This window comes from Bos grunniens, chromosome 5 (assembly GCF_055505025.1).
Source record: "Bos grunniens cultivar Pamir isolate PY7600 chromosome 5, Bosgru_T2T1.0, whole genome shotgun sequence".
Lineage (NCBI taxonomy): Eukaryota > Metazoa > Chordata > Mammalia > Artiodactyla > Bovidae > Bos > Bos grunniens.
Window position 1 is genome coordinate 58,816,860 of NC_141169.1, and position 12,130 is coordinate 58,828,989.

Sequence of the window (12,130 nt, forward strand, 5' to 3'; positions counted from 1 at the left end):
ATGTCAGGGGAGTGAGGGGTAGAGGTGGGGCCAAAGGGGTTTCAGTTCTGATTTCTCTGGTGAGAATACTGCTGACTCTGCTTTCCCTGGTAGCCAATTGCTGGGCCCTGTGCTCTAATCTAAGAAGATACTTTGCTTTATATGTCGCTGTTGTTACCAGCGTAGTACACAGTTAACTTCTTCCACTGGGTGGGAGTGTCAGTATCTGGAAAACAGCTCAAGGATATCCTTTAAAATGTTATCTATAGTCCTTGAGGAGGAACTAAAAGTCCTTGACTTTTTAAATGGCTGAACTATTATTTTGCCTTGCTTGACTGTTTTCCTTTGTTTCAGCATTTTCTCTCTTCTCTAGTTAAATTTGCTCTTGGAACTTGGGGAAGGCCGAGGAGGCTATAGTTTTTCTACAAAGAAGAGGCAAGCAGAGGACATGGAGGGGTGTGTGTGTGTGTGTGTGTGTGTGTGTGTGTGTGTGTGTGTGTGTGTGATGTGTCCCAGAAAGGCCCCATAGGGTCTTGCTTGGTTACAATACTGCTAAATGTATTGTGGGACTACAAATTTTAAGTACATGGGATATTTCTCCTGACTGTAAGGAATATTCCAATACAGAATTAGCAAAAATAGGACAATGATAGTGGGTCACATGTACAAATGCATGTCCACAGGCTTCCCCAGTCCAGTTATGTAGTTGTCATAAAGCAGTGCAGAACATGAAGTATGAAAGTAATTACTAAACTGATTAGTAAGCTGGCAAAAGCAGTGGTGAACAAGAAAACCACCTGAAAGACTGTACAGTTAATTCTAACGAGACTGGCAGCTGATATCAGTCTTTGGTTCACACACTCTTGGTAAGTTTTGGTTATAATCAATCAATATCCTTGGTGGCTTCCTATCTATCCTATTTTTAGGACCAGTATAGTCCATTAACCATTACCATATATCCGGCAGATCAGGTACTCTTTTGAGCATTACTTTCTCTTCTGGTCTTGTTTCTAGTCACAATAATTATGTAACCTTATGTCTGTGACACTGAAGTTCCACCATCTGGTGTCTGTTGTATTGGAATCCTATTGTTTCTATTGTCAACGGGGAGCCCAGTTCTAAAATGGCCTCTACTACTCCTTCATGAGAGTAGAGGACTCTCATGGACAGCCAACATTGAGTATTTCCATGATGCCAATTCTCCTCTCATCAATGCATGATTTAGTGCTCTAAAGAATGTAGGATCCTTTTGGGAAATAGTCAGTTGATGCCTTCCCTAGTTTTGGATAATAAATTCTTTTATTTCTGCATCCCATCTTTTGGTTTCCTTGAATCTTTATTCCTTATTCTGACATGGCAATTTCAGCATCTCTACCTTTAAAACCTAAGTTCATTATTTTACACATTCAGAGAGTCACGCCAGCAATATCTTAACATGTCCAGGTGTCAAAGTCAAAATATTAGATCCTGAATTCCTCTTCGATATCAAAAAAGTTATCCTTATGCAGCCTTAAAATGTGCACTTCTCTCCAAATTCAACATTGTCAAGATTCATTCTCAGTTCTATCAGTCCAGGTTCTGAAATCTGTTCATTTTTGGAGATTAAATCCATTTCTTTCACAACAGAAAACTACTATGAAAAATGTGGATATTAACATAGATGGAATTCTTAGAATATAACAAGAGGATATCATGGAAAACATCATCTCAATATGTTTGCATACTTAGAGAGTGGATAAATTCTTTGAATTAGTTATCTGTAATGTGTAACAAATTACGCCAAACATAGCAGTTTAAAACAACAGATACCTCACAGTTTCTGTTATGTCAGGAGTCTAGGCAGAGCTTAACTGGGGCCGGGGACTCACACGGCTCTTCTAGGGATGCAATCAAAGTATTATCCAGGACTGTCTCAGCTCGAGGGTTGATTGTGAAAGAATCTGCTTCCAACTGTACTTATATGGCTATTGTGCACGTGTGTGTGTGTGCGTGCGCACGCGCACGTGTGTATGCTCACAGCCAGTCATGTCTGCCTCTTTGGGACCCTATGGACTGTAGCCCGCCAGGCTCTTCTGTCCATGGGATTTTCCTTGCAAGAATACTGGGGTAAGTTGCTATTTCCTCCTCCAGGGGATCTTCCTGACCCAGAGATTGAACCTGCATCTCTTGCATCGCCTTTATTGCAGGCAGGTTCTTTACCACTGAGCCACCAGGAAAGCCCCATATAACTGTTGGCAGCCCACAAGTCTTCATTGGAAAAGACCTCAATGCTGGGAAGATTGAGGGCAAAAGGAGAAGGGGGTGACAGAAGATGAGACAGTTGGGTGGCATCACTGACTCAATGGACAGGAGTCTGAGTAAACTCTGGGAGACAGTGAAGGACAGGGGATCCTGATGTGCTGCAGTTCATGGGGTTGCAAAGAGTCAGACATGACTTAGGGACTGAACAGCAGCAACAGCAACAATGACAACAACAAAGTCTTCACTTGCTGTTGGCCAGAGATATCAGTCCCGTGCCATGTGGACCTCTCTACAGGATACTCACAGCATGGAAGCTGTTATCACCCAAAGTGGGGGCTTTGACAGAAAATGAAATGAGAAGAAAGCCACATACTTTTTATAACCTAATGTCAGAAGTGATATTTTCTGTTTTGTTGCAAGTCACTGTGTTTAACTCACACTTAATGAAAGGGTATTGCTTGAGTAACAGGAATTAGAGATGATAGGGAGGTATTTTAGGGGCTACCTAAGAGTGCTTACCTCAGTCTTAGCACTGATCTCAAAATAGAAAAATTGTCATAATCTATAAGGGGATGAATATGGTCAAGAAATTTCATAAAACATCCCAGGCGGTTGGTTGAAATAGCAAGTTATAACAATCATTAAGGAAACTGATAACTTACAACCTTTCCAGAGAAGAGGAGATGTATCCTCAAGTCATTGTAGCATTAGGTCAATAGCTAAACCTGATAAGGGCTGTCCAGAATAGAAAATGATAGTGATCTCTCTCTCTTAAACATACTTGCAGAAATCCTGAAAGAAGTATTAATAAATGGAGCCAGTAATACACTAAAAGTATAGTGTAGTTCAAGCAAGATGAATTCATCCCAGAGATGCAAGTTTGGTTTAATATTTGAATAATCAAAACCTAAAATGAAATGATGATACTCATAGATGTAGAAAAGACATATGGTAAAATTCTGTGTCTGTTCAACAATTTTTAAAATATCTAAGCAAACCAAGAGCAGATATGCACGTTCTTGATTTCTTTAAATCAGAACCTACAGCAAATATCATAGTGAAGTATAAAATTGTAGTTTACATCTCTTTTTAACTAAATGGGAAGAAATATGTTTATCATTACTGTTAACCAATAATAAAGAATAGATTCTGATTTATAAATAGTATCTTAGTTTCTATGCTTGGATCGAATTTGTTATTATTGCATCTTATTCTCTCAAAGGACATTAATCCCATTGGTGCTGGATTGAGATTCTTTTGACAAAATGAATTATATTAGATAGATTAGAGACTTTTGAATCAGGTCTTTCAAGGACCTTCACTCCACCCCTTTTTTCCCCCTGGGAATCTGTTGCAGATGGAGGTTATAAAGGAGGTCTTTAATGTAAAAATCTGTGTGCTTGAAAGCATCTCAATTTCTCTTTGTTTTGAATTTTTTATCTTTCAGCTCCTCAGTGTGCAGAGAAATGTTTCTTAATTTAAAAATAAGATAGTCTATGTTGTATTTTAGAAGCCAATATATACTAGCAATAAGTGTGTATGTGTTTCTAACAGCAAGGGGTTAGTAATGCATTTAGATGCTCCTGCTGCTGCGGCTAAGTCGCTTCAGTTGTGTCCGACTCTGTGCGACCCCATAGACGGCAGCCCACCAGGCTCCACCATCCCTGGGATTCTCCAGGCAAGAACACTGGAGTGGGTTGCCATTTCCTTCTCCAGTGCATGAAAGTTAAAAGTGAAAGTGAAGTCGCTCAGTTGTGTCTGACTCTTCGCGACCCCATGGACTGCAGCCCACCAGGCTCCTCCATCCATGGGATTCTCCAGGCAAGAGTACTGGAGTGGGGTGCCATTGCCTTCTCCTACTGGAATGTATTTTTTCAAATGGAGATTCACTTCTGTCATCAGATGTCCAGCTTCCAGACAAAAGAATGAAGAATGTGAAAGGTAAGAACTGAGTATTTTATTAGTTGAGTAACTTTCCATTCGTAACTGATGGAGAAGATATTTATGTTTTATTTATATAAAACATTTTACTCTGTATGTTTTACTGTAGAAAAGGAAAAAAATATGTACTAGTTTCAAAATTTGTCTTTGATATTTCATTAAGAAAACCACTAATTTCTGAGATTATTTCTAGAGTGATGAACTTTCATTAGCTTGAAAATATGGGTAATTTTCACTTACGCATCATTAACTTGGCAGAGTCCCAGGTACAGGGACTAATATATTATTTAGGGCTTCTTCTCATTTTTTGATTGGGTAATATTTTTTGGATATTGACCTCCGATGAACTGGTTACATATTTTGGAGATTAATCTCTTGCCAGTTGCTTCATTTTCAAATATTTTCTCCCATCCTGAGATTGTCTTTTCATCTAGTTTATGGATTCTTTTGCTGTGCAAAAAAAATTTAAGTTTAATTAGGTCCTATCTGTTCAATTTTGTTTTTATTTTCATTACTCTAGAAGATGGATCAAAAAAGGTCTTGTGCAGTTTATGTCACAGAGAGTTCTGCCTATGCTTCCCTCTAACAGTTTTGTAGTATCCAGCCTTGTGACTGATTCCTTTGATAAAAGTCTATTTGATGGGACAGTATGGTGGAGGCAAGACTGATGAAGAAAGTCTAGTGAAATGGAGAGTCACTATTTGATGGGTATGGTTTCAGTTATGCAAAAAGAATATAATCTAGAGATCTGTGTGCAATATACTGCCTATAATGAGCAAGAAAGTGAAAGTGAAAGTGTTCATTGAATAGTTGTATCTGATTCTTTGCAACCCCATGGGCTGTGGCTTGGCAGGCTCCTCTGTCCATGGGATTTTCCATGGCAAGAATACTGGAGTGGGTTGCCATTCCCTTCTCTGGGGATCTTCCCTACCCAAGGATCAAACCCAGATCTCCCGCATTGCAGGTGGATGCTTTACCATCTGAGACACTTAGAGACATGGTACACTTAAAAATGTAAGAGAGCAAATCTCATGTTAAGTGTACTTTGTTGCTGTTGTTCAGTAGCTCAGTTGTGTCTGACTCTTTGTGACCCCATGGACTGCAGCACGGCAGGTTTCCCTGTCCTTCACCATCTCCCGAGGCTTGCTCAAACTCATGTCCATTGAGTTCGTGATGCCATCCAACCATCTCATCCTCTGTTGTCCCGTTCTCCTCCTGCCTTCAATCTTTCACAGCATCAGGGTCTTTTCTCATGAGTCAACTCTTTACATCAGCTGGCCAAAGATTGGAGCTTCAGCGTCAGCATCAGTCCTTCTGATGAATTTTTCTGCTGTATCCCTAGACACAATATTCATTTGTGGATGTGAGAGTTGAACCGTAAAGAAAGCTGAGGGCTGAAGAATTGATGCTTTTGAACTGTGGTGTTGGAGAAGACTCTTGAGAGTCCCTTGGACAGCAAGGAGATCCAGCCAGTCCATCCTAAAAGAAATCATTCCTGAATATTCATTGGAAGGACTGATATTGAAGCTGAAGCTCCAATACTTTGACCACCTGATGCAAAGAACTGACTCATTGGAAAAGACCTTGATGCTGGGAAAGATTGAAGGCAGGAGGAGAAGGGGATGGCAGAGGACGAGATGGTTGGATGGCATCACCAACTGGATGGACATGAATTTCAGCATGCTCCAGGAGTTGGTGATGGAGAGGGATGCCTGGTGTGCTACAGTCCATGGGGTCACAAAGAGTCAGACACAACTGAGTGACTGAACTAAACTGATCCTTAGCAATTCATTGTGTATGTCCAAAGAATTGAGATATTTACTTGGAAAACCACAGTATTGTTCAGTAAATTTAACACTAATAAAATAATTTTATCTAATTCATTATCCACATTTCCATTTGTCACTGACACAGTAATGTAATTTTCCCCTTCCTTTTGCCAAGTATCCAAATTGGATAAAATATTGCATTTATTTGTCATGATTCTTTATTCTCTTTTATTTGGAACATCATATGTGTATTTTTTTTTTAAGATAGGCATTTTTGCAGAATTCAGTCTCTCTTCATCATCTTTTTCCAATAGAATTTCCTCAGTTTGATTTTCTCTGATGGTCCATCATAGTTAAGCTCAGGTTATTTATCCTCGGCAAGAGTATGAAACAGATGATATTGTATTATTCTCACAGAGACAAGTCTGATCATTAGGTCTGATCATTATTCAATTTATCCAGTGTGTAATCATTCCAGTTTCCTTGGCTATTAAATGTCTCTGAGAATATACCTTAGGACCATGAAAGTATTCTGCTTCTCAACAAAAAACACCCCTTGATTGTGCATTCTTGGCGTTTTTTGTTTGCCTGTTTCCATCTTTCAGTTCAGTTCAGTTCAGTAGCTCAGTCGTGTCTGACTCTTTGCGAGCCCATGAATCAAAGCACGCCAGGTGTCTCTGTCCATCACCAACTCCCGGTGTTCACTCAGACTCATGTCCATCGAGTCGGTGATGCCATCCAGCCATCTCATCCTCTGTCATCCCCTTCTTCTCCTGCCCCCAATCCCTCCCAGCATCAGGGGTCTTTTCCAATGAATCAACTCTTCGCATGAGGTGGCCAAAGTATTGGAGTTTCAGCTTCAGCATCAGTCCTTCCAATGAACACCCAGGACTGGTCCCTTTTAAGATGGACTGGTTGGATCTCCTTGGAGTCCAAGGGACTCGCAAGAGTCTTCTCCAACACCACAGTTTAAAAGCATCAATTCTTTGGCGCTCAGCCTTCTTCACAGTCCAACTCTCACATCCATACATGACTACTGGAAAAACCATAGCCTTGACTAGACAGACCCTTGTTGGCAAAGTAATATCTCTGCTTTTTAATATGCTATCTAGATTGGTCAGAATTTCCTTCCAAGGAGTAAGTGTCTTTTAATTTCATGGCTGCCATCACCATCTGCAGTGATTTTGGAGCCCCCAAAATTAAAGTCTGACACTGTTTCCACTGTTTCCCCATCTATCTGCCATGAAGTGATGGGACTGGATGCCATGATCTTAGTTTTCTGAATGTTGAGCTTTAAGCCAACTTTTTCACTCTTCTCTTTCACTCTCATCAAGAGGCTTCTTATTTCCTCTTAACTTTCTGCCATAAAGGTGGTGTCATCTGTATATCTGAGGTTATTGATATTTCTCCCAGCAATCTTGATTCAAGCTTGTGTTTCCTCCAGTCCAGCATTTCTCATGATGTACTCTGCATATAAGTTAAATAAGCAGGGTGACAATATACAGCCTTGATGTACTCCTTTTCCTATTTGGAACCAGTCTGTTGTTCCATGTCCAGTTCTAACTGTTGCTTCCTGACCTGCATACAGATTTCTCAAGAAGGAGGTCAGGTGGTCTCGTATTCCCATCTCTTTCAGAATTTCCCACAGTTTATTGTGATCCACACAGTCAAAGGCTTTGGCATAGTCAATAAAGCAGAAATAGATATTTTTCTGGAACTCTCTTGCTTTTCCCATGATCCAGTGGATGTTGGCAATTTGATCTCTGGTTCCTCTGCCTTTTCTAAAACCAGCTTGAACATTTGGAAGTTCATGGCTCATGTATTGCTGAAGTCTGGCTTGGAGAATTTTGAGCATTACTTTACTAGCGTGTGAGATGAGTGCAATTGCATGGTAGTTAGAGGATTCTTTGGCATTGCCTTTCTTTGGGATTGGAATGAAAACTGACCTTTTCCAGTCCTGTGGCCACTGCTGAGTTTTCCAAATGTGCTGGCATATTGAGTGCAGCACTTTCACAGCATCATCTTTCAGGATTGAAATAGCTCAACTGGAATTCCATCACCTCAACTAGCTTTGCTCTTAATGATGCTTTCATCTTTAGTGATTGCAAAAGACTGTTCCAATGCCAGCCCTCTTTCTCATCTACCAGCTTGTCCTTGGCATTCTACTATAAGCAAGAGCTTTTCCTTTTCATCGACTTTTACTTGATCCATTTATTGTTCATTTGTACAGATTCATGCATTCCAAGTTTTCAGTGGGTTATAATTCATTGTTGTATTTAATAATCCTGATCCTCAAAAGGTCTCCCATTTTCTCAGACATGTTTAAGCTGACTTCTGTAGGTCTGAGACAAGCTCCCATTTATTATCTAAGGATTTCCTTATCTTCTGGCATAATAAGATGTTACATGTTCACTTTTTACCTCCTCCATTCAGCCCTAGTTGGCCAAAGTTTTAGGGAGTCCTGGTTCATTTTAATGAGACACAAATATGGACTGTACATGAGCTCAGTGTACTGTGGTATCTTTCTTCTCAGCCATTTTAGTTGTCTGAAGACATATATGGAAGCATATACACATATACTATACTACAGCATAAAAATATCCCCAGATATAAGCATACAAGAGCCTCTTGATGAAAATGAAAGAGGAGAGTGAAAAAGCTGGCTTAAAACTTAACATTCAAAAAACTAAGATCATGGCATCCAGTCCCATCACTTCATGGCAAATAGATGGGGAAACAATGGAAAGAGTGACAGACTTTATTTTCTTGGGCTCTAAAATCATTGTAGATGGTGACTGCAGCCATGAAATTAAGACATACTTGCTCCTTGGAAGAAAAGTTATGACCTACATAGACAACATATTAAAAAGCAGAGACACTACTTTGCTGACAAAGGTCCGTCTAGTCAAAGCTATGGTTTTTCCAGTAGTCGTGTATGGATATGAGAGTTGGACCATGAAGAGAGCTGAGCACCAAAGAACTGATGGTTTTGAACTATGTGTTGAAGAAGACTCTTGAGAGTCCCTTGGATGGCAAGGAGATCAAATCAGTCAATCCTAAAGGAAATCAGTCTTGAATATTCATTGGAAGGACTGATGCTGAAGCTGAAACTCTGATGCTTTGGCCACCTGAAGTGAAAAACCGACTACTTAGAAAAGACCCTGATGCTGGGAAAGAGTGAAGGCAGGAGGAGAAGGGGCCAGAGGATGAAATGGTTGTATGGCATCACTGACTCCAATGGACCTGAGTTTGAGCAAGCTCTGGGAGTTGGTAATGGACAGGAAAACCTGACGTGCTGCAGTCCATGGGGTAGCAAAGAGTTGGACACAACTGAGGGGCTGAATTGAACTGAACTGATGTTGGGTGCATAAATATCTACAAGGGTTATATCCTCTTGTTGGACTGACCTTTTTAACATCTTCTTTTTTTCTCATTCCAGGTTTTTTTTTTTTTCTTAAGGTCTATTTGTCTGATGTAAGTATAGATACCCCTGCTTTCTTTTGGTTTCCACTTTCATGAAATATTGTTCTGCATCCATTCACTTTTGTGCTGTGTATGTCCATAAGAGTGAAGTTAAATTTTTGTAGGCTTCACACAGTTGGGGCTTTTTTCTTTTTAAAGAGGTATTCACCACTCTATTTTTAAACTTTAATAGAAGTACAGTTGATTTACCACTCTGTGCTTTTTGATTGGAGAAATGTCCATTTACACTTAAAGTAATTGTTGATAAGTATGGATCTACTATTGCCATTTTGTTAAATGCTTCTTTCTGTTTTGCAATTCTTTATTTTCTTTCTTCTTCTCTTCCTTTGTAATTGGGTGATTTTTCTGTAGTGATATACTTAGATTCCTTTATCTTTTGTGTATGTATTAGAGAGTTTTGCTTTGTTTTCCATGAGACTTATAAAAATAGCTTTGTAGCAATATTTTTAAGATGAATAACACTTAGGTTTGAATGCATAATGAAGATCTCCATTTTAGTCTTTCTGCCAAAAAAATATGTTCATAAGTTTGGGTTAGGTCTTTTTTCTTTGTCATTGTATGGTTATACATCTTTTGAGGTAAAAATGGGTTGATTTTTTTTCAAACTGCTTTCAGTTTTTTGTTCTCCCACTCATCTTTCTTGATATAAATTGCTTTTATTTTTGGATATTCAGATTAATGTGTTTCTAAATGTCAAAACCATATCAAAGCTATAGGAAACATTAAAATTATGATAGAAATGTTACTCACCAATGGGAAAGATTTAAAATATTATATGTGGAATACCAGAGAGAGTTTTATGCTGATGAAATTAATCTAGAGATGAGGAAGAAAATAATGAGAGAGGGAGAGATGCTACCTGAGAAACTAAATGTGTTAAAAAATTTTTTTTTGAGATTATGAGAGATTGGCATCAGAAAATAACATTTATACAAAGATTATTGTCTCTTGTTTACTATTATAAGGATGTTATATGGCATATCTTATTTAACTCTCAGAATAACACTATGATGTAGTATTATCATTAAAGCCATCTTATTAAGGAAGACAGTGGGAGCACAGATCGGTTCAATGTCCTTCCCAAGGTTTTTCATGCAGTAGAGGACAGAGATATGATTAAGCCCACACATAATGCTTTTATCTACCCTGTGGTACATTCAGTGGCTTTTGAGGGCATCATTTCATGAAAGATGAATCATCAAGGTATAGAAGGAAATGCATGTGACTGATTTAATTGTCATTTAAAGGCATCCTTTGATCCTGTCTTATTTTGAAATTGTTCCTCAGATCCAATTTCTGTGACTTTCATTTGAAGATCAGACAATGCTACCAAGTCAGTGATGAGAAACCATTCAGCAATAACAGCATTCATCATACTGGGTTTGACAAATGACACACAACTAGGGATTTTGATTTTTGTCTTTTTGTTGGTCACATATATGCTAAGTGTAATTGGGAATCTGACCATAATTTCTCTCATCTTTGTGGATCCTCATTTAAAAACAGCTATGTATTTTTTTCTTCAAAATTTCTCTTTCTTAGAAATCTCATTCACAACGGCCTGTGTGCCCACATACCTCTACATCATATCAAGTGGGGACAAAATGATCACCATTAATGCCTGCTTCAGCCAAATCTTTTTTATTGTCCTTTTTGGAGCTCCAGAAATTTTCCTCTTGACTGTGATGTCTTATGACCGCTACTTGGCCATCTGCAAACCCCTTCACTACATGAGCATCATAAACAGCAGAGTCTGCAGGAGCCTCATTCTCTCTTTTTGGGTATCTGGCTTCTTGTTTATCCTTCCACCCCTTGGCCTGAGTGTCCACCTGGAATTCTGTGACTCTTTTATTGACCATTTTTTCTGTGATGCTTTTCCAATACTGAAGAATGCTTGTTCGGATACAAGGTTCATAGAGCAGCTGGTTATATTCTGTGCTGTGTTGACCTTTATAGCGACCCTTGTGTGCATAGTTCTGTCCTACATATACATTATTAGGACAGTTCTAAGATTACCCTCTGCTCAGGAAAGGAAAAAAGCCTTTTCCACGTGTTTTTCCCACATGATTGTGGTTTCCATCACCTATGGCAGCTGCATTTTATGTATGTGAAACCTTCAGCTAAGGATGAAGTGGCTCGTAATAAGGGAGTTTCTCTGCTGACTACATCTATTGCTCCTATGTTGAACCCTTTCGTTTATACCCTGAGGAATAAACAAGTAAAGTGGTCTTTCCATGACATTCTTAAAAGGTTAATATTTTATTCAAGAAAGTAGCAGAACATTACACCAGAAACTCTAAAGTAACATATGTGTCATTGGTATGTGGATGGCAATTTGTGCCATGAGAGTGAACAAATTTGGGCAAGCATTAAAGAAAACTGAGAACATCTAAGAAAGAATCCTGAAGGGACTAACATTATGTAGCTGAGCATTTTTCTAATCCTCTGAAACTGCTAACCCTTTCTATATCTGCCCAATCTGCAATTTAGCAATTCCACTTAACATTCTCAAATTCATTAGTTTTGCACATGTAACCTATTCTGGACATATCACCACTTTTTCCTCTTTGCAATAAAATCTGTTTTGAAGTGCCTTTATTTTTCAAGAGAAGTACATAAATTTTCAGGAAATGTAAGCAGCCTTAATTTTAACTTTAAGCCTGTCAATGTTGCTTTACAATAAATAATATGTTAATTTGTATAACTTAGAATATTTT

General features: G+C 38.8%; 1 pseudogene; it reads left to right on the forward strand.

The window, feature by feature from the left end:
* The first annotated feature begins 10,753 nt into the window (after nucleotides 1–10,753).
* Nucleotides 10,754–11,688, forward strand: LOC147372107 (olfactory receptor 6C2-like; annotated as a pseudogene).
* Nucleotides 11,689–12,130: the final 442 nt, after the last annotated feature.